The 22,091-nt window shown below is 32.4% G+C and overlaps 1 long non-coding RNA gene across 1 annotated transcript; it reads right to left on the minus strand.

Moving 5' to 3' along the window:
• Positions 1 to 12,279: 12,279 nt before the first annotated feature.
• On the minus strand, positions 12,280 to 13,686 carry LOC107939033 (uncharacterized). Its single transcript, XR_001695031.2, has 2 exons — positions 13,245 to 13,686; positions 12,280 to 12,746 (listed from the first exon to the last, which is right to left on the minus strand). It is a non-coding gene; the product is annotated as an uncharacterized lncRNA (long non-coding RNA).
• Between the last annotated feature and the right edge of the window lie 8,405 nt (positions 13,687 to 22,091).

Genomic DNA, 22,091 nt, shown 5'->3' on the forward strand with positions numbered 1-22,091 from the left:
AAATATTTAAGGAGTTATGTTATAGGTGAATTTAATTTTGGTTAGATAATTTTATCAAAATAGTGGTCCTAAATTATAAAAGTGGTAAAAATTTAATTGCTAAACAATTTGTAATTAGAAACAAAGAGCAGGGATTAAGAAAGCAATTATTCCTTCTTTAAATTATAGTGAACGGTGGGTTTTTAATGTGCAAAAGTGAATTATTAAAATTATAAAACATATGTTATAATATTAATAAAATTAAAATATAAGATAAAATGGATTAAGTGGGACAAGAGAGAACACATTTCTCTTTTGATCCTCAAATTGCCGAATGTTAGATGATCTAGGGTTCTAAAATTTAATATAATACAATTTAATCATTTTCTTATAATTTTTATATTTTTGAGATTTTGGATGTAACACCTTAACCTATATCTGTCGCCGGATTAGGGTTATAAGGTATTACTGAACATAGCACAGATTAAAACAAACATTTACTACCTTTCTTGTTTTGTAATTCAATCTTATTAATACACAATTTATAAATCATAACACATTCAAATAATTATAATACATATAGTTCATTTAATCAACTAAAACTCAAACAAGCTTCACGACTTAAAATTCATACGCAAATCATGCTTTACAATTTTAAGCAGTCAATGTCTATTATTACAAATCATACTCAATGCATATGACTTCAACATTATTGGCATTTGCTTCCTGAATACATGTTCAAATATATATAACCTTAAATGTCGAGACAAATATCTCATAGACTATCTGTTAATCATAACATCTTTATAAATTCTAAACATGCACATATTACAAGGCCTACTTTTTATTTTGTTCTTATACATATATGCGGCATTAATTAATGTTATACTATGACCAAACAACTTGAACCTATTATAAACCATTAATTAAGTCACCGAATAATACGCCATATTTAACCACAAATGATAGTTTCAATAATATACATAATCTACTAAGATAATCGAATAATAAATATAATTACTATGAACACTTTATGCTTAATAGTATACCCACTTTTAGTAGATTTAACGAAACCTAATATAAGGCTTAATAACTAAAAACATAATTAACATTTCACAAATTTTTCTTTAAAACTTTCATAGAACCAAAACATGCATATTTTTCATTTACAAACTTGTGCATATATGTACATAATTAAACCATTTCCAAGTGTCCATATTTCATTACCTTTACAAAATTAAAGAATACCTATTCGGTTTTGTATATATACATATATCGACCCCTTAACCTAATATATATATATACTTATAAACTATCATTTCTAAACCAACTTATGCATTTGAAACATGCCATTTCCAATTTCATAACAAAGCCACAAATCTTAATTCATTACACACTCGACCACACACACACATTCATATACTCCATTAATAAGCCGAATATAAGTAGTTACCAACCTTTACAAGCATATTTCAATTTATAAAACATAACCTATATTTACTTAATTACTAAATCCAAACATATCATACATATCGTTTATATATATATAACAAATAACCAAATCATTTAACTTAACATTATTTATCTTAATACATACATCAAACATATGTACATCATCTACTTTAATGCCAAGACACATGAATGAAACACCACCATATACATATATGTGTGTTTTACCATATAATTACTATCCATTTAAGATTAAACCATGATCAAAATATACTTAAGCCATAATTCAACCAAAACCGAACACAAACACGAGACTTAAGCCATTTTTGCATGGCTTTAATACATACACTTTCGGAATTAAGCTAACTCCAAAGCTAACCTATACATGGCATAGTTTCAAAAGAAATTTCAGCTTATAAAATATCGTAGTTAGTCGATAGTGTGATAGGCTTTACTAACGATCCTCGAGCTCGTAACGACTTCAAAATCTATAAAACAGAGGTAAACAAATACGAACACACAGTAAGCTATTTAAAGCTTAGTAATTCATAAGCAAAAGCAAGTATTTTAATTAGGGCAAATAACATTTAACTAGTAAAACTAAAGTCATATAATTTACTATATAAAGATATCATACACTATAAAGTCATACTTTGATCACATATACAATTTATATAATCGAATGTATCCTTTTATAAGTGCATACAAAACTTTCACCTTAAACAACATAATTAACACCAACAAGGACGAATCATATATATCTATTTATGTCAAATATGTTAATTCAAAAATTATATTCACATGCTTTATATAATTACAATGAAACAACTTACCTTATTTTCATACTTACATTTAACAAACACATACCTGAACATATAATTAAATTTCATATCCGATCTTCGTTTAACATTGCTTGATGAACCGTTCGGAATTAAAAAAAATATGTGGATGGTCGAAAAGCTTGTACAATGCCAACGTCCCAGACGTGGTCTTACATGTAATCACAGATCGACGCCACTATCCCAGACAGGGTCTTACACGAAAACATAAATTGATGCCAACGTCCCAGAAGTGGTATTACACGAAAACACATATAAAAAATCCTATGTCATGACATAATTATCCTATCTATTCCTAGGGTTCGTACGGGGCTTTTGGATACTGAAACCTGATCAAATTGAACTCAAAATACATTTCTCATGCTCAAATAACTTTCGGCCAACACCAATTAAAATTCATAAAATTTCATTTATCATGTAACTTATATATACAGTCAAATTTAACAACATTTATATGCTTATAGACTTACCTCGGATGTCGACGGACGAAATCAACTAATCGACTACTTTCGACTTCCCCTGATCTAATTCCGTTTTCTTCGGTTCTCGAACTAAACATATTCAAATTTAACCCTTTTATTCATAAAATCATTCAATTTTATCCAAAAACACATAAATGGTCAAATTACCATTTTGCCCCTAACATTTTACACTTTTTTGCAATTTAGTCCCTATTCAATAAAACACAAAATACACAAAATTTGCACACATCATGCTAGGCCTAATATTCATAGTCTTCATACAAGCCCACACATTTCATTTATTTCACATTTTAGTCCCTCAAATTTTTTTTCTTAATTTAGCCTTAATTACTCAAATTCACAAAAAATTCAAAGACAAAACATGTTAATCTAACACATATATTTCGTAATCCATTATCAAAAATTATAAAACACAATTATTCATCAATGGCATAACTCAAAATATTCATCAAAATCAAAAATTCTAGCATGGGTTTTGAAGAACACGAAGCAACAATCTCAAAAACGTAAAAATTATCAAAAATCGAAACAAAAACTAACCTTAATCAAGATGAACAAGTGTCGAAACCTACTAAGCTTTCTTATATTTTTCTTTCTTTAATTTTAGGTGTAAAAAGATGATAACAATGGTTTAGTTTTTGTTTTATTTTAACATATATCAACCTTTTATTGTTTTACTAATTTAACCTTTAATATTAAATATATAAAACATATAATCTAAGGATAAATTTGACCATTGCCACCCACTATAAATTAAATGGCCTAGTTTCCACATAAAACCTCCATTTTATAAAGACAACAAAAATTAAGCACTTTCACATTTAACCCTCAAATTTTCACTTTAGTCATTTTTTCAAATTAAGCACACACAAAATAAAATTAATTCATGAAACTTTCACACATGTAAATTCACACATAATTAACACAAAAAATAATATTAAAATATTTTTTGACTTAGATTTGTGGTCCCAAAACCACTATTGCGATTAGGGTCAAAATCGGGCTGTTACATTGGAAGTCTAATCTATTTAGCCTATGTATTAATTTTTAGAATTTTTAAAGTTTTGAGAGTTATCATGGTTGAAAATTTAAAGTTTTAGGTGCTAAATTGATAGATTTTAAGCTTAGAGGTGAAAAAGGACTAAATTGTAAATTTGATTAAATGTTTTTAGCATTAGGGACTAAAGTGCATAAACTATGAAATTGGATGTTAAATTAAAAAATAAGAGGTTCTAAATGGACTATAGTGAAATTTTTTTGAAATTTGGAGTTCTAAATTGAGAATTATGTTAGTTTCGATTTCAGGGACTAAATTGAATAAAATGAAAAATATGTATAAATTGGAGATTGATTCTGAAATTGGTTGTATTTTAATACTGTTATGTTTTTATGTTAATTCGTAGCTAGCGTTAACCCTGATTATTTGAAAAGGAAAGGAAAGGATAAAGTCGTTGGCGAATAGCTTGGAGTTTACAGTTTGTATTTCTATAATTTGAACCTTTTCAATTGATGCGTTTATGAACCGTGCTACATGGTAAGATCATAAAGTAAGTTGGAAATGATAAAACAAGCTTATTTGAATTGATTTGGATTGATTGTAAATGTGCAATCAAATCTGTTTTGTGCTGAAATAAGTTGTTACATATCTGGACTTGTAGATTGGCATACTAACTTGCATTTGAATTTTTGGTTTGTTGGTTCATTGTATTATATTATTAAATTATGTTTTAATGTTTGATTATAGAAATACCACTGAGTTGTACTCAGCGTACGATTTTGTTTTCTGTGCGCAGGCTAGGTATTTTTCAATTCTATCGTCAATTTAGCATCCATTGGCAATCCCGAACTCAAGTGTTGGTGATGTTTTAATTTTGGTCATGGCATGTACCTAAGGTGTCATTTGGTTATACAATATTTTATTTTGGTTCCTTGTTATTAAAAAAATATTTTTATTTTTTTTAAAAATACATAATGTTCAAAAAAGGAGCGAAAATAAAAAAAATGTCAAAAAAATTTAAAAATAAAAAAATGGAAAGCTTTATATTTTCATAACTTTCTATTGTTGCCAATTACAGTTTGGTAAAATTTTTATTTTAAAGTTACTTATAACGGGACTAGATCTTTCGTTTCGCAATCCATGTGGACTTAGGCGATTCCTTCTCTTCAAATGCGCCTAAGTTAACCTAACTCTTGTAAAGTAAAGATTCTCACAGAAATCCTCTAAGACACCAAAATATAGCAAAAGCAATATCAAAGACAAAAGAAGCTCAAAAGAGTAGAATAGCCACACAAAAAATAATTCACAAAAAGTATTTGAGTAAATGCTCTTTATATATATTTTAACTCAAAGAATATGATACAATGGATGATTACAAATGAAGGAGAGAATCTCTATTTATAGTTGAACTCCTCTAAAACCGACAGTATAGATCAAATTATATCGACAGACGAGATCAAAGCCTACCTACAATTAAGGGATTTAACCAATCTCCAAGATTACAAAAATCAAATCTTATCAGATTATAAATCTTTTAAGATTACTTTCCCAATTTACCAAGGTAGCCCTATTTCCCATAATTGCTTCGCTGGGCGACCAAGGCTTTAAGTTGATGGGCTTTGTTACTTATTCTTCGAATCGGGCTAGTTCAAGTAGGTCAAATGAGCCCCATTTAATATGTAGACCTCTGTGGGACACTTTTATTGCAATGGTGATGGACTTTGAATCGCGACCCGTGACATTCTCTCTTACACATTCTTCCAGCGCCCTCATCACGTCTTCGGAATGGCACTAATTTGATTCACCTTGGAATTTGCTCGACACATTAGCCCTTCCCCGACTAGCCTTACTATCAGGTGGTCTTGCCCCTTAGAACCTTTGCCTTGGCTTCTATCGTTGCCTAACTCGAACCATTTCACTCATTGGTACATCTCGTTCGCAAGAGCCCACCACTCTTACTCACCCACATTGTGACTTGCCTTAATCGGGATACCTTTGATTTGCAACACTAGGCTTCGACATTGATCGCCACCAAACGTGTGAACCTTTGGACTGGAAATACTGTTGCAAAAATATATATAGTCAAATAGCGGTGTCCACAAGTATACAGGTCAAGTTATAATATAATTTTGTACAACGAGGTATAGGAAGTACACTGATGATCGTGCCTAAAGAAGGATGGATTAACTCTATAATTATCTTCTACAATAATAGGTCTAAACAGTACTCACCAAAAATCATATTATGATAAATAATAATTGTCACATCCCAAAATTAGGTCTAGAAGAAATAGAGATAAAATTTAGATTTCTAATGCATAAAAAGAATAGGGTAAGTGAACTTAAAATGCCTTAAAAATTATTTTTGATAAGGAATTAACAAGAATAGACCATTAGGCTTGATGGTTAGGTGCTAGCCAAAGCTAAGGTCCTAGGTTCAAACTCCCTTGATTACACTTTTTGCTCTCTCTTTTTTAATTTACCCTTAAACTTGGCCAAAACTCTTTAAAAACAAAATTTTAAAGGCTTATAACAAGAATGAACATGTTGGTTCAATGGTTAAGACTTACCATTCCCTTAGGTCCTAAGTTTGAAACTCGTTGTGTACTTTTCAGCTAAAATATTTTACTTCCTTGTTTTTACCCTATTAAATACTGAATTTTCAAACAAACCCAGACCAAAAACTGCTTTTTAATTTAATCTTTAATTTAAATCAATCCTAATTCTAAATGAATTCATAAACCTATTTCAATTAGGGAAAGAAATTTTTATAAATAGTCAATCTTTTCAAAACCTAGAACTCATATTTAGAAAAAATTTCAAGAAAAAAAGGTTTCAGAATTCTTTATTCTTCTTCTTCATTGCCAAAACCTTCATTGTAATTAAGGTTCTTAAGAGATTTCAAGGTTTTCAATTGCAATTCTCTCCTCCCAATGATTTTTGATTTCTTCATCCAAAATTAAGGGGTTTTTTTGTGTCTTTAATCAAGTGTGGGATCTAATTTAAGTCATTATGTATGATTAATTAAGTTGAAGCATTAGGAATTAGGGATTAATGTAGAAAGTAAGAAACATGCGAACCCCATGTTATATAGTATGACTTAATATGCGAACTCTCATGTTATATAGTATGACATAGTATGCAAACCCCAATGTTATATAGTATGACAGTATACAAACCCTCATGTTATATAGTATGACATAGTATACAAACCCCCACATCATATAGTATGACATAGCATGCAAACCCTATGTTATATAGAATGTCATACTATGCAAACCCCCATGTTATATAGTATGACATAGTATGCGAACCCTCACATTATATAGTAGGACATAGTATGCGAACCCTCACATTATATAGCATGACATAGTATGTGAACCCCCATGTTATATAGAATGACATAGTATACGAACCTTCATGTTATATAGTATGACAAAGTATGTGAACCCCTATGTTATATAGTATGACATAGTATGCGAACACCCACGTTATTTAGTATGACATAGCATGCGAACCTGATTTGCCATAATTCAGTGTAGCAGATTAAACTAGTTTTCACATTTAAGGAGCTTGAATACAAGAATTTTTGTTATGTTTTAATTCAGTTTCTTTAGTTTTGTTTACATTCAATTAAATGTGCACATTGAATCTTTTATTAACCTTAAGGTCCGAATGAGGCCTAAGGGAGAGCTATCGTATTTGTGAGTGTACAAAAGACCACTAGAGGGCATTTTGAGTCAATATTGGATGCTATGTCGCAACATGGGGGATTTGATATCGCAACATAGAGAGCAAAATAGAGAAAGTGAGAAACTGCCTTCAATGTCGCAACACAGGCTGAGGATGTCGCGACATACCCCTGAAGATGGCTACAGAGGAACATGATGGTTGCTACGTTGCGACACAAGTCTTAGTGTGTCGTGATATTGACTTTGTGGCGAGAATAAAACACGAAGTAGAGGCGTTTTGGTCTACACAATCGAGTTTAAGCTCAGGAACGCCAATTACCCTAGGGCTAAGGACGACGGCTACCTGAAGGCTATAAATAGACCTCTCTGGCACACATTATAGACATCACTCCATTAGCTTAGATTTTCTTTTTAGGTTTAAGAATTTTTTTCTTTTTTTATTTTTTTCTTAAGTTTTCATAGTTTTAGTTATTTGCTTTCTTCAAGAGATCTGATTGTAAAGGAGATCAATTTCTTTAGATTCGTGCTTATTATCAATATCAATTAGGCTTTTCTTAAACTCTCTATTTCAATCCATTCCCTATGATTAATTCTTCCATTTATTCCATGATGTTTATGAAAGTTATGAGAAACTAATCATTCTATGGGGGAATAGTGAGTGGAAGTATGATCTTTTAACTGTTTTGTAGGGTTATTCAACGGACCAATTGTTTGGGAAAGGAATAACGTGAAAAAAACCCTAGGTTTGATAACCCCAGGAAGTTATCAAGGTGAGAATTAACCCAAAATTGGTATTGCCCATCCGTGAACGTCTTGACCCCAAACCAGTCTGGACTGTGAGGTTGAAAGATAAGTAGTTTTTGCTAACTCATTATGTTAGTGGAAGATCGAAAGATCCTGCTAGGGCAGCGACTAGTTGATTGATGAAGAACCTGAGACGACAGTTGATTGAGATTTTTGAAGCAAGCTAATCACCCATCTTCAGATTTGATTCACTTTATTTCTCTCTATCTCTTGCAATTTTATTTTTTATGTTATTTTATTTCATTAGTTTAAAAAACCCTAAAATTATCTTTTATTTTGCTTTCGTACTACTGACTTAAATTATTAATTATATTTTTAATTGTTTAGGTTAAGATTGATTTAGTACTCACCTCTATTGGGTACGATCCTCAGAGTACTTACCTACTTCGTTGAAAAATCTATATTACAACTCAACTCGTATACTTGCAGATACCACCTCGTAATTCTTCATTCTATTGCAGTATTCACACTCTGGAAGTTAGTACATCCAGAGACGATCAGAACCCCATGTTATATAAAATAACATTTTATGCGAACCATCATGTTATATAGTATGACATAGTATGCAAATCCTCATATTATATAGTATGTGATTTAATATGTGTGAACCTTATATGTGCAAACCCTATATGTGCAAACCTTGTATGTGCGAACCCTATATGTGAACTTGTTATGTATGTGTTAGCCGAACAAGCATGATAAACAATGTAATATTAATATATCGATACAAGTTTTTAGTTTGCATGAAGAAATTGAATATGTGAAATTGATATGAATGAATGCATGAATCCATACCAATAAACAATAGTATGAAATAATAAATGTGCTTGACAAGCATAGCATCGATTGTTGATAAATAGCATGATATCTTCAGTTTATGTGCATGATTACATGAAATTATGTATGGAGGACGGAGAAGTTCCTAGGAGAAAGTGATAATTTAAGTCCACATCGAAAGTCAGTATTGCATGAAGTAAGCGACAATGTCATCGAAATCAAGTAAACCAGGATGATAGTTTAAAATGCCATCAAAACCAGACAATCGAGATGGTAAGTTATTGTAGTAAAAGTCATCATCACAGATGACAAGTGAACGACCATCGTCATCGGGAAATTCGGGATGGTTAGTTATTAAAATGTGTTTTGGAGTGTTGAGCGATGCTCAAGGGCGGATAGGATGGATGGGTGAGAACTGAAAATTAAAATTTGCTTTTGCATTACGCCATGAAAATAATCTGTACATGCATTGATTTTTGAATGTCCCTTACATTATGCTTAATTTGCTATGATGCTATAAATTGAATGCTTTACTGTTTGATCAATCACATATAATGGTTTATAAATTAGACTCACACTGATTTTTCCTAAGCTCACCCCCACTTTCCTTACCTTTCAGGTAACGCAAAAAACTAGGACTCGGACCCATTTTCTTTCATTATTATTTTAAAAGTTTCTATTAAAAATTTCCTTAATCATTTTATTAGGTTATTTAATGGATTGTAATTATTAATTATTTCTTACTTTTATAATTGTGGTTTAGGATTTTTTAGTTTAAGCATGACATATAGTTAATACTCTGATAAATTGCATGTTATTTGGTTTAGAAAACCATTATTCTTAATAATGTTTTCCACTGCTTTGCAACATACTTAAAGTTTTGATTGGTCTTTTTAAAATTTAACCATTTTTCAATAATTCACATTAATAATATTGTAACTGGATTACTAAGTAAAGCCGATTTTATTAATGAATGTTTGTCTTAAAAACTAAATAGTGATTTTCATGCAAATCAACTCAAACAAGTGAATGACTTTATTGGATCACTTCGATGATCAATGTAATGCCCTTGACTTAAGCAAAACTCCTAGGTCAGATTAGGGTGTTACAATAATAAAGAAAATTAATATTATGAAATAAAATATAATTACTAGAGTAAAATTAATCAACAAAGAAATCTCGATTAACAGGCAAAATATTAACTCGATTCAATGGTTGTAAATAACTTCAGAAGTCGGGTTTTAGTGAACTAGCTAATAACTAACCAGTTAATACCTCTCAGCCTCTAATTGATTAATTAATCCATTAATATTCACTATCTCTCGACCTCGTTTTCTAAATCGGGATAAATTACGATTTAATCGGCATACATAATTTAAACCAACTAATTCTAAGGGGAGCCCTCGTTCTTCCATTAATTACTCTCACATCCACTCGTTAACATTCCTAAAGGATTTAGCTACTCATGAATCTCGAGACCATTCTCCTAAGAATTAATTTAATTATGCAAAAACACAAATTAAACTAAAATAAAAGGAAAATCGATATTGATCCGTTTGATAAACTGGATGCGCTCGGTTCTGCAAATTCCTTTAACAACTATGGAGATATTAATGTTGACAAGCAAAAAGTGAAAGAAAAAAAATCAAAACACTTAATAACCAAGTCTTGGACTCAAATCGAATCTTTTCGAACAAGAAATAAAAAAAATTATTTTTAAAAATAAATTAAAAACTAAGTCTAAAACTAAAACCTAAATTCTACCCTAGTTGCAAGCTTTAATTAGGCTAACTATGTATTGTGCGGACAATGACACCTTTGTCAAACCTGTTTCATGAAATAGGCTTGTGCATATCGTGACACAAACTTCGAGTTTTAAATCTGAACCTTGTTTGGCTATGTTGCAACCCTGGAAGCTCGTGTTGTGACTTGGTTGTCATTCTTGATGCTTTTGGGCCAAAAAAAAGTGTCAAGCACGCTCAATTTGTAATCTCCCCAACCAGGCCTAGACGTTATGGTCGAATTGTGAAGATCACATTAGCCACTTGTATGGCTAAACTACCCTACCATTCTTTGAAAACCTTTAGCTCCTCACTCTTTTAAGAAAAACCACGGTATACCTTTGTTATTCTAGAAAACATTTCATGAATTAAATCAACCATCCTTAGGTCATGTTATTAGCGTTTGCGTAGTTTAGAAAACACATTGCTCGTTGCTTCACTCAACAAAAGCTCATTATTTTTAATTGCAGCAAAAAACTCAATTTTTACCCCTTTTTAACATTAAGCCAAGTATCATTCATTGTCCAATTTCAAAATGTACTTTAAAACCAAATTAACATGTCGAATATGAATGCATGAAAACCACAAAACAAAGTAAAATCCAAACCACGGTCCAAATAACTTTATAGTCCCAAAATAAATTATATTTTAAATAAAACTCAAATGAAATAAATAATAATTAGTCCGAAGTCCGTCGTATGTCCGTGTGTCGTGTCTGATCCTACTATTAAGCATTTCCTGAGATGCTTCAAACTATGGGGTGAGCTAACTATCTTATTGTGAGTCTAAACTGTAAGAACATTCAATTATCCATACAAACGCCAATCAATAATTTAATGCAACATATCACATAGCATAAAACATTATCTTTCGAGTGTCATGGACATAATGCAATGTATAAAGAATCCTACCCAACCATCCTCTAGACACTATGAGTTCCCCAGAACTCGTCTACCAAACTCCAAACATTACGAGCTGGGCTTGATGTGGTTAAACCATCATTATACGTAATGTAGTTATACTACCATTTAAAATATGATATAATCACCATTCTCCTCATTACTCCCGGTGCAGTGCACTGACAACATAAATGCGAACTTAATATGCCACAATTACTCCACGGAACTCCTTCGTCATCCACAATAACCCACCCCATGCATATGCAATATGTCATACAAATTACGACCAAGAACACGTTCCCATTACATTCACATTTCAGTAGCATGTTTTACATGCCCTCATAATATTAGTCACTTTCATTTTGTAGTAATACTTGTAAAGAATTCAATTTCACCGTCAATACAATGAAGTTCCAACAGGCCATACTTTCATTATCATTTTATAAGCAATTTTTCCAGTGCATAAGTAGCAAACTTTCATTCAGTACATTTAATAGCATTTCACTCATGCATACATTTCATGCAGTCAATCTTTATTTTCATTTTAATACATGCTATACATACATCCAACACACATTATATATTCAAACCATTCATGTTATTTCATAGCAATACTAGTCATACAAATAATCAGTCAACCATGCAACTTTGCAAGCATGCCATTAGTTAAGGAACAAAACGTACCTGATTCGGCCACCTTAAAATCACTTACATAGCCATTTAACTAAGCCCACCTAGCAAGCTTAAAAATCAATTTAATCACTAAAAATATTATTTAGACTTTCAAGTTTATAGGTTAGAATCCACAGCTTAATTTCGCATAATCATAGCATTATTGGCGAAACCCATGATTCCTCATTTAGACTTAAATTGAACCTAAATTGAAATACAATATTTATCGAGTTAAGATGCTAATAAATTATCCTTAAAACACCCTCTAAGGGTTCAACAAAATTAGTGTTACAGCAACTAACTTTCAGATCCAATTGGACTAGACTACTTACACTGATTTGATGCGAAACGTGCGCGCGAACGACAAACGGCTTCACTGTTGGTCCAGGGCATTTAAATAAGTGCATAAAAAATTAAAATACCAATAATCAGTAGATAATAATCCATTTAAAACCTTAATTTAATCATCTAACTCATTCCCTAATTTCCAAGTCAAATCTACGTATTAGCCCACAAACAATTGCACTTACGCTTCCCATTTCGTCAGATCTAAGTTGTCAAACGATTAAGGTTGAATTTCCTTAAATCATAAATGATTAAAGGCTGATAGGAAGTGGTTTAGTAGATCTAAATCTTACTGGAAAAAAGTGGTAAAAGTATTAAAAATAAGCAGCCCCCCTTTGGTGGTTCTAGGAGCGGCACACCACCACCAACAATGGCAATTTGGTGATGTTTTGGGAGCTTAATAAAAACGAGTCTAAAAGCTGAAAATTTACCATTTAAATCAATAAAAACCATAAAAATCCAAATCTGAAACAAGAGATATTTAATAGGAAAGAATTTAATAATAAAACAGAAGAAAAAGGTCACTTACTCGAAGGATAGTAAAGAAGCGGCAATGGTGATCTTTTTGGAGACTTTGGAGGCTTACTTTCAAATGATAAAAATGGTAGATTTGAGGATGGAGATTTTAAGGAAAAAAACATAAAAGGTGAGGAGGAAAATTGTGTAAAAATCCTCTATCAAAAAAGGAAAGATGGGCGAAAGAGAGGAACTTTGGGCGGTAACACAATGAGGGAGAAGGGGAAAAATGAAGAGCGAGAGAAGAGATGAAGAGAAAGGGTGGCTAGGGTTGTAAAAGAATGACTAAAGACTAAAAAATAATTGAAAAATTGATATTTATTCTTGGATTAATAGGCATGAGTGGCACAAAAATAGGGAGAAAGGGAAAAAAATCAAAATTAAGCTATTTTACAAGGGAAGGGAATCAAACTCAAAACCTTGATCTATTTGCACTGCCTCCTCATTTTTCATTTAACCACTGGGTTACTTACTCATCTTTGAAATAATTATACATTATTTTAAGAAAAATTTGGGATGTTACACAATTAACTCGTTAAAACTATCTTAAAGCTCGTATTGGCCCAAAAGGTCAACTAATTTAAAATTATGCGTAAAAATCCTTATTTTGAAAGAATTTAAATCTAAGCTACTGAAACTGAAAATGCAATAAAATAACCTAAAATAACTTAAAAATAAGCTCGTTAAGTGCTGGGAAGTACCTAATTTGCCATTACAAATTGTGGCAGGTCAAATACCCCCACACTTAACCCGTTGCTTTTCCTCAAGCAAACAAGATAAAAAAAATAAAAGACAGAGAAAAGAAAACACATAAGATAATAATGTACTCAAGCATGTTTTGCATGCGTAATTAGATAGGAACAATATAAACAAGATGGTGTGGCTAAACATGTAATTCTAGCACGATATGTAACTGACTCATGATTTCTAATATTACGTAGGTTAGTTCAAAAAATTACTAAGCAAACAAATCAAAGAATGTCAAGCATAGTTATCAATGAAAACAAATGCATGTAAGAATTTTCAATTTTCAATTTTCAGTTCAATTTTCATCCATGTCATGTATCACCTAAGTCACATAGGACTTTTCGGCTTGTAATGTTCAACAGCTTAGGCTGGTTCGGATTTTAAGAAAAAGCTCACCAAAATGGGTTAAGCTTGAATATAATTTGGCACATTATATTATTCCCAATTCTCCTTCAATGTCCCCACTAGACTCACCATATTTTATCCACTTTTCTCACTTTTCTTTTCTCTCCATTCCCTAAGGTACAATATAGTATTCATGAGTACAATCATCTTGGCGAGTCTTTTGTGCAAAAAATGAGTATATTTTTCTTTTTCTATAGTTTTTCCTTTCCTTTTACTCACTTTGCATTTGTTCGTTCGAGATTTTCTCGCTTGGCTTTTAACCTTCACAAAGCTTTTCTCCACTTGATTTTTTCATTAAAGCACAAGTTTGCAAGAATTTTATACTCGCTATACTATACTGTACTATACTATACTATTCCCTAGTTTTCACTCTCAATTATTGTTTTTTTTTCTTTATTTTGAAATCTCCGTTATGCATCTACCTAACCCTCAATATTAATGGCCCAACATGTAAGTTCGTGCTAGGACCAAAAAGAAAAGATCTAGAGATAATATATTAAGCTCATGGTTTCATTCACGGTTTATCAAGAAAATGGATTTAGGCTCAAAATGGGGTACTAGGGAATTCATGCATCAAGTCGGCTTTTTAGCTCAAGTGTCTACCAAACAATGCCTTAAGTCATCCCTAGGTATTTCAATACATGGATTCAATTATTTATCAATTTTTATGACTTATAATTCAATCAACATTCATGTTTTTTATGTATTCATTTATCATGTGGTATGCTTAACACACTTTAACCAATTCACAGTGTAATAAATTGAACTAATTAGTCTAAAATTAGATAACCTAGAATTAATTATTACCAAACTAAATTGGCAGTTTATATACACAATCCTATTTACATGCTCCCAACCAATCACTTATATTTCTACAAGTTCGAGCACAAACAAAATACACAATAAAGAAAATTTTTAACTAAAAAATACTAAGCAAACATTAAAGAAAATACTAAAAAATAATAATTGAAAACTTGAAAATTCTACTTCACCCCCACACTTTATTTGACACATTGTTCCTAATGTGCCCAAAAGATAATTAAAGAAAGAGATTACCCGTTTTGATGTGACAACTCCAGGATGTTTGTCAAGTGACCTCCCCCTTACTTGTTTAGCTCCAAAATATAGTGTCGTCTAAAGCATGGAGTTCCTAGAAAGATATAAGCATTTTATTTTTTTATTAGCAAAAAATATAAAAAAAACATAGCGAAAGCAAAAATAAAAAATCATCCAAGTTTTAAAATTACAATCCCCAAAATATAAAAAGAGCTCAATTTCAGTAGAAGTCTTGTTTGGACGCCTCGTCCTCTTCTTCCTCAGAATCTTCCTCCCTATTTGTGTCCTCCTCATCAATTTTATTGTTGCTTGGTCTCAAATTGTATTTGAAGGATGGGAATTGTAGCATCTGCAAGTTGTGTCTTCGTGCCTAGTCCTCTTAAATTGGCCTTGCCACTTACATACATCGAATTATCCATTCTATGTTAGGAATGCTATTTTCATTTAACCTTTGTTGGGCTTCGAAGCCCTTTTCTAGTTTATGAAGTTCTACAAATTGTCTTTCTACAAACTCTCGTATAGGATTCTTTGATGGTTGCAGAAATAATTCTGACCTTCCCATGGGAACTTTCTCTTGCTTGCATAAGGCTATCACAAGATGTGGGAAAACTAGCCCTATTTTCTTCTTACGAACGTAGTAGATCATGCTTCGGTATATCCAAGATCTAATACAAATTCTCTCCTTCTACAAGATTGCATAAAGCATAGTGACTACAAAAGTACTGATTTTAGACACATTAACCTTAGGATGTATACGAGTGCACATAAATTTGAACCACATTTTGGCCATAGGGGATAGTCTCGCATGTGAAAACGATATTGGAAACTCAATGTCTAACGGATGTGTCCATTCAGCTTTCCCGACAGTTAAGTAGTCTATGATGTTGTTAATGTTTATGTTTCGAAAAAAATTAAATCTGATTTTTGCAAAAAAAAATCATACATATAGAATGGAACATCATAATATCTACAAATTTTTGGGGGTGATATTGATATGTTTATGCCCCTAATAGTGACGTACGACCATGGCTTACCTAATGGTCACTTGGCTTTCGTTTCTTTTAAGGATGCATAAATTATTGTAAACAGTTAGTCGGGTCTGTCAGGATTTTATATAATTTATCCCACCTATGGTCTCACGCCCCAATTTATGTTTTAATGTTGTTAGCATTTAGAAAAGAATGAGTATCTAGCCTAGTGGTTAAGTAGTAGTAAAATTGCTTTTGGGTCTTGAGACCCGAGTTTGATTCCTTACTCTAATTTTTTAAAAAAAATTGGCACTCCCTCTCTTTGCCACCCTTAGGGTTTTAGAAACCCTAAATTTTAATCTTATTAATCTCTCTTTGTGTTCATACTGCCTCTCTTACCCCAAAACTCTTAAGAAAAGATATCTCTTCTTATGTTTTCCCTCTATTTCCTTTTCTTTTTTATTCTTACCACCTTTGAACCCCAAAAACCCTAAGCATAATTTGATTATTATCATTTTTTCTCTCATAATCCACTTTAGTCGCCCCCTTCTCTAACTCCTCCTTAGTTCTTTTCTTTTCTTTTCTTTTTTATGTTTTCTTTATTTTATTATTATTTCTTACCCCCACCATCAACACCATGACCCCAAACAACCTTTTCTTCCTCCCATCTTCATCACAGCCCCTTCTTGCATCACCTTTCACCGCCCACCATCGCCACACCGTTGCCGTTTTTCTTCTTTTTTTTTCTTCTCGTTTCTTCTTCATTTTGTTATTGTGGCCAAACCTATGCCTATTTTTTCTCTATACGTGATCTTCTATAATTTAATATGGCAAATTAGGCTGATAATAATTTTTAGATTATAATTTAATAAGTGTAAATGTCTCATTTTTACTCATTTTGTTACCCAATTTGGCTGATAATGCCATTGGGTGACCTAACGTGTGGTTGAGTGGTGTAGGGACGTGTTAGAGGTTGAAAACAAGCAAAAACTGTACCAAAGGAAAGGGTGTCATGATATCCAAACCTTAGAATCGTGATACCTCCAACAGACTTGAATATTGGAGACCACTCTTCAGTGGTATCACAATATCCACTTTGGGTATTACGATATCCACCCTCCAAGAAGACCTTCGAGTTTAAAACTGATCGGGGTATCACGATACCTTCTTTTTACGTATCGTGATACCAATATCGTGAGGGGACAAAGTTGGACAAAAAGATTAGTCTTTGAACACCCGATGCACCAATAACACAAGGCCTGTGTATGGGCAATTTTGGCAATGAAATTTCATCAGCCGTCAACCTAAAACAACCATTTTTGGTGGAGGAAAGAAGAGACACACATTAGTTTAGTTTTTAGCTTTAGTTTCTTTAGGTTTTCTTTTAGCTTTTCTACAACTTTTTTAGGGTTTTTTTTATTTTTTTCTTCTCCTTTATTAGTTCTAGAGTTTATTTTACTACATTTTCTTCTTGTAGTTAGTTAAGTTAGTTATCACTGTAGCTTAGGATTATTTACATTTTCAATCCATGTACTTTGGTTGCAATGACATTTTTAGCTTTAATTTAATGCATTTTAGTTTCTTTTACTTTGTAGTTGTTAAATTTTGTTCCTTTTATGTTTATTGCTTTAGGTTTTCTTATTGAATGCTTTTAGTTTCATGTTCTTTAAATTTTCTTGCATAAAAATCTTAACTTTTATATTTTTCTTAAGCTTTATTTTCATGGTTGCCTTAGTTTTCATTTTCATGGTTGTTAGTTGTATTTTAAGTATGAGTAACTAAACCTTTAAGGGAGCTGGTTGATGGAGATGTGATGAGTTGATTTTTCGAAGAAAGACCAAATCGTAATAAATTAGATTAATTTCAATGTACATGAAAACTTAGGATTAACGACCTTAAGGGTGCATCTAGACAAGTGAGATTGAGAAGTAATCTTTTTGCGGACCAATTCGTTAATCCCAGATTTGTAACACCCCAACCTGACCTGGATGTTATGGCTGAATCTGGCGGTGTCACATGGTAGTATTTTTCGAAAAAAATGAGTTGTCGTCGAAAATCTCTTATCTTTACCACCTCTTTACACTCTCTTATGTTTAATTCAAAGACGTGTCGATCAATTTCAACGTGATTCGTATTCAAAAGTTATTCTCTTTCAAAACGTTATTAATTTTCAAAATGTCACTTATTGCAGAAGTTTTTCAAAACAGTTTGCATGTTTGTGCAAATTTTGTTAAAATGTTTGATTCGTTTTGAAAACTTGATTATCCCTGCTACTAGCAATTGTAAATCAAAACAATAAAAATCTCAAATTAAAAATAAAAACCCAAACAGGCCATTATTATAGTAAAATAGTCCAAAATAAAATAAAATTTATAATTAATTACTAAGTCGAACTAAATAGGTCAGGTGGCCACCGCAGAATCCTCCGTCGCACCGATCCGCCTATGTCTGGGGATTACCTGTACAGTCAAATCAGAAGGGTGAGTTTACGAAAACTTAGTGTGTAATCCCATATAAAGCAAACAGTCAGAAGGCAATTGTAAACTGGGCCTAAGCCCATTTCAGTACAATTTCAGTTTTAAATAGAGCCTTAGCCCATTACAATACATAAGCAGTCATGCATTTTGGGCCTTGGCCTATTACAATTTCAATATTCAGTGCAGTAACAGATATACAGTTTCAAATCCTACCCAGCCAGCCTCTACACTCCTACTCCTTCCAACCCTACACTCTATGTGGGGATATAATCAACCCACCCATCCCTACATTCCAAAAAGTATCAAATGTGGCACTAAACAGTAGTTCGCAGTAGAGCTGTCAGTAACTTAAGCTCGAGACCTTTCAGTACACTTCCTCTGAACATTAGAATTCCCCAACCCAATGTAATGCAACATACAGATATGGCATGCTGTAACATAATATCATGCATGTAAACAGAGCATACAGTATCAAACCATTGGGACATCATTAGGCTTAATCATATCAGTCATATAGCCATTTCAGTCAATTAGGGGTCTAGGTAAACTTACCGTCCCTGCAGTAGGTTCACAGTCGACTTGGGCGACCCGTGCAACCTTATCAGTCAAATAGTGATAATGGACCTACGAGCCCAAAAAGTTCGCCCGTGTGGGCCCACACGCCCATGTGGCCCATATGGCCCAAATTGGCCTTGGCCTCGTGATCCATTTTAGTGTAACCCATGCTAGATAATTAATCATATGTGTTTCTACTATTTACTTATAATCCTTCAAGCTGTCTACTTGAGTCACTGCTACTAAATTATTTGTATCTTAAGCTAAATAATTTCGAATTAAGGTCCGCAAATTTTCCCTGAAACTAAACTCACATCCTTCTTACAGTAAAATTTTTAGAATTTTTGGTTTAGCCAGTAAGTACAGTTTATTCTTTAAAGTTTCCCCTACTCTACTGTCTGGCAGTTTCGACCTTTCTGCACTAAAAATTAATTATCTTTTCGTACATATTTTGGACAATGTTCCTATTTGTATATCTTGAAAATAGACTTATTCAAGATTTTAAATATTTTATATTTTTAATAATTTTCAAAAATCAAGACAGGGGATTCTGAAATCATTCTGACCCTGTCTCACTAAAATTCCATTATATCATAATATGAAATTCTTTTGCTTACTTCGTTTCTTCTATGAGAAACTAGACTTAAATATCTTTAATCCCATATTTTTTCACCCTCTAACTCGATTCACACGATTTATGGTGATTTTTTTAAAATTAGCCTACTACTGCTGTCCAACCAGTAGGCAATATCGGCTTTTCGTCAAATCCCTTATTTTTGTTTTTCGAGTACACACTTGGTATCGATTGATGCTACAATGATCCCAACCACTCCAAAACCTATAATTGACTAATTTCACTAAATTTATCACTTCATCGATCGAACTAAAACTAAATCCGAAAAGAGAAAGGCATCCCTTAAATGATGAAAAACTTACCCCAGCACCTCAAAATAGTTGGTTACGCAATAGCACGATGACACCCCTAATCCACGCGAGATGTTGCTGCCAAACGCCACAAACCCCCGAATCAAAGTTGGAAAAAAATCGTAAGTTAAAGAAAGAAAAACTCTACTTACCAGAACGTGCGACGAAAATTGACCCAACGAAACGAAGGTATGGTAGCCAACAAAAGAGACGGAAACAAAAAGAATAATGGAAGGAAAAAAATTCAGGTTTGACAACAAAAAAAACTAAAGTTGAAGAAGAAAAGGAGAAAAGATGGCGTCAGAAAGGTGGGGAGTTTTGGGAAAATCAAAATTTTACACAAAGGAAATGATAATGCTCAAAAAATCTGATAACCCCAAAACACACTCCCCTAAATTCTCTCTACCAAACTCCCACTACTCAGATTTCCAATACAACTCAAACTCTCCAACTGACGAGCAAATAAAAAAAATATATTTGTCCTTACACTCACATAAGGATTCGAACTCCTAACCCTTTGCCAACCAATACTCCCCTTAACCACCAGACCAGCAAGCCCATTCTAATAAGTACTTACAAACTTTTAATTAAAAGCTTACTAGCCAGAAATAGGGGTTAAGTCAGAAAAATTCTAGAATTTGCCAAAGTCAAGGCTTGAACTCAAGACCTCCCAAACTCACCCAGAGCACTTAACCACAAATGTCGATACACAATTGTGTCACATTTTCACTATAACAAAAATAAGAATTCTGGGGCATTACAAGATTACCTAATGTGATCGAGAGAGAAACTAGACTAATTTGTCTAATTTGGTAAAATTGAGATCGGGAGATAAAATTGAGCCACTTTAGTAATTTAAGTGATTGAAGTCTTTTATTCAAAAATTGGCCACCCACATCGAAGTCAACCAATCACCCTTCGTCATTTCTTGGTTAATTTCATAGTTTTGCACACTTTACAATTTAGTCCATAGAGTAGAATTTTTAATTTTTTTTAATTTCCTTGCAACATTTTCTTATTATGTTTTTTCGTACTATAAAACCACACTAGTAGATACTTAGACTCTAGAGTGTGCCCTAATTCTTACTCAACCGCCATCTCCTTTGGATTTGACCCCTTGGAATACTTCGTGTTCCATCGGACCTATAAATATTACAATTGACATTGCTCACTTGCAGTTAAGACCAACGTTTCAAAAATAGTTTTCAAATTTGTTTGTTTTAATCCACATGTTGTCACATCCCAAAAACTGGGTTAGTAGAAATTGAGTTAATGAACCGAGAGTGGTTACGCTCGAATTTTTTTTTAGTGATCAACCAGTGGTAGAGATGTCCTTGATGATCTGTGTTCGAATCCCTTCCCTCACATTATTTTCTATGTGGTGCAATTTTGCTTCAAACCTTAGCAAAGTTCACACCATGTTTTTAAAATAAATGTTGTAGTTTATAAATAAAGAATAATTTGGCCAAGTGTTTAGGAGCTTTAATTAATACTTAAGGCTCCTAGGTTCAAGTCTCTTCACTTCTAAATTTTTTATTTAATTTTTGGTACATTTTAGCATGCTATTACACCCTATTTGTAACTTTCCAAACCCAGCCCAGTCGTTATGGCTGAATACAAAAAGCTACATTGGATACAAGAATGGCCCAAAAAACTTTCTTAGTTTTTAAACATACTTTTTAAACCATTTGAGTAAATCGTTCAAACTAGTAAAATCAAATATTTAAC

Source organism: Gossypium hirsutum, chromosome D09 (assembly GCF_007990345.1).
Source record: "Gossypium hirsutum isolate 1008001.06 chromosome D09, Gossypium_hirsutum_v2.1, whole genome shotgun sequence".
NCBI classification, from domain to species: domain Eukaryota; kingdom Viridiplantae; phylum Streptophyta; class Magnoliopsida; order Malvales; family Malvaceae; genus Gossypium; species Gossypium hirsutum.